Source organism: Corvus brachyrhynchos, unplaced genomic scaffold, assembly GCF_000691975.1.
Source record: "Corvus brachyrhynchos isolate BGI_N302 unplaced genomic scaffold, ASM69197v1 scaffold166, whole genome shotgun sequence".
Taxonomy (NCBI): Eukaryota; Metazoa; Chordata; class Aves; order Passeriformes; family Corvidae; genus Corvus; species Corvus brachyrhynchos.
In genome coordinates, this window is record NW_008239671.1 from 408,304 (window position 1) to 410,455 (window position 2,152).

The window sequence follows — 2,152 nt, forward strand, 5'->3', positions numbered from 1 at the left end:
GCTCCCCCGCGTCCCCAGCTGCGGGGGTTCTCCCGGTGCAGCCCGAGGACACTTCCTTCTCCTGCCTTTGAAGCTTCCCGGGACCTCACAGCCCCAGAGTTGTTCCCGAGGGGTCGAGTGTCATTATCCCCTTGTGTTCACCACTGAGCTGGCACCTGCCCTGGCCACACCCTCGTGCCAGGCCTACGGTGCGTTCCCTCTCCTGGTCCGTGCCATCAGGCCGGTCCATGTGCCTTGCAGGTGACTCACCTGCCTGCCTGTGTCAGGCTGTTTGCCTTGTGCCACCCTGCTCTGAGCTGCTGACGCTCGTCTGGCTCGTGGTTGTCTCCGTCCCACAGGCTGTGGTTTGCAGACGTGCTGCCACGTCATGAGTTCCCTGTCCTGCAGCTGCACATCACGGGGCCCTGCCTACACGCGAGCCGAGGTGTTTGACACCACCAAATCATTTTGCCCTTTTTCAGACCACTGTCCCTGTTTGTTGATGCCACTGTTTTGCCAGGGTTTGCGGTCTGATCGTTCGCCTGTCTTGTACACTCTGTTATTGGTACTGCTGTGGTTACATCCTATTGCTGTTGCTAGTAAATGGCTCTTATCTCACCCTGTGTGACCTTTACTTTTTGTGCCTCCAACTCTCCTCTCCGTCCTGCCTCGGGGGGAGGATAGGGCATGAGCAGGTGGTCTGGGATGTTTCAATGGGAACACTAAATTGGGGAATAGCATTCCTAAACCAGGACACCGGCACAATTTTGTTACCATGCAAGTGTGAGGGATGGAGCTAAGAGAGTGCAGAGGTTCACCCCTGCAGCCAGGCACTGCCAAGTCTCTCCCAGCAGCTGTCTCCACCTGCAGCTGTTTCATCAAAACCACGGGTGGAGAAATGGGCATCAGGGCCTGGAAAACCAAGATCTGTGGCTTCTCCCTCTTCTCTTTGCAGGTTTATGTTGTGTCAGGAAACTGAGTCATGGTGCCTGGGCCATCAAAGCAGCAAGAAGCCTGAGAGTGACTGACCAGCAGTGACCTGGCAGGGTCACAGTGCCATCAGAGTGCCACTAGGCTGGGCCATCCAGGTGCAGGGAGCACCTGGCTGTGCTCGTCCTTGTTCTTTGCCTCACAGCCAGCATCTGTCCCACCTGCTGCTGGGAATGCTGGACTCAAACCTGAGCCTGCAGAAGGGTGCTGGGGCAGGCTGGAGTGGGCAGCAATGGCAGAGACAGTACTGGGAGCAGCCCAGTGCCCCTGGAGTGGCTTCGGGGCCTGGGGACATGGCATAGTTGGAGGGAGAGAGATATGGATGGCATTACCCCATCCACATAGACAGTCAGAGAATGAAGTTGTGCAGGGCTGTGCATACACAGGTGTTTGCTGTGATTCCTTCCTTCCTCTGCTTTCTCTGGGAGCACCTGGCTATTTATTCCACGGTTTTCTTGGACTATGAACTTGAGCCAAGCAGCCTCAAGTTCTCCACTTGCTTTTTTCTCCTAGCAAAGACATCACTCCTTTTTCCTGTCCTGTGACACCTCACCTATCCCCTGTCCACTGCCCACATGGCCCTCACTTATCCTCAGCCCATCCGAGCAGGTTTTCCCATCTCCAGTGATAGCACACGCCTGTGTCACACGTGTGTGCACCAGTTCGCCCTCACGCACACGCACACACATGTTCACACTCACGCACACGCACAGGTGTGCACACAGGCGTTCACACTCACGCACATGCACACAAGTGTTTGCACTCATGCACAGGTGTGCACATAGGCGTTCGCACTCATGCATGCACACGTGTTCACACGCACACACACAGGTGTGCACATAGGCGTTCGCACTCATGCATGCACACGTGTTCACACTCACGCACACGCACAGGTGTGCACATAGGCGCTCACACTCACGCACATGCACACACGTGTTCACACTCACGCACACGCACAGGTGTGCACATAGGCGCTCACACTCACGCACATGCACACACGTGTTCACACGCACACACACGCACAGGTGTGCACATAGGCGTTCACACTCATGCATGCACACGTGTTCAGACTCACGCACACGCACAGGTGTGCACATAGGCGCTCACACTCACGCACATGCACACACGTGTTCACACGCACACACACGCACAGGTGTGCACATAGGCGTTCACACTCACGCAC

At 56.2% G+C, this 2,152-nt stretch overlaps 1 protein-coding gene across 4 annotated transcripts in view; it reads right to left on the reverse strand.

Annotated features, from left to right (window-relative positions):
- The window catches only part of LOC103621146 (protein O-GlcNAcase), a 12,793-nt gene extending 12,238 nt beyond the window's left edge, over positions 1 to 555 (reverse strand). For 2 of the 4 annotated variants that reach the window (XR_001864625.1, XM_017742399.1), the window contains exon 1: positions 250 to 549. The gene's annotated coding sequence lies outside the window, so the exon portion shown is untranslated. Of the gene's footprint in view, positions 1 to 249 lie in introns of all 4 variants that reach the window. The other 2 variants (XM_017742400.1, XM_017742403.1) reach the window with 2 other exon arrangements.
- Between the last annotated feature and the right edge of the window lie 1,597 nt (positions 556 to 2,152).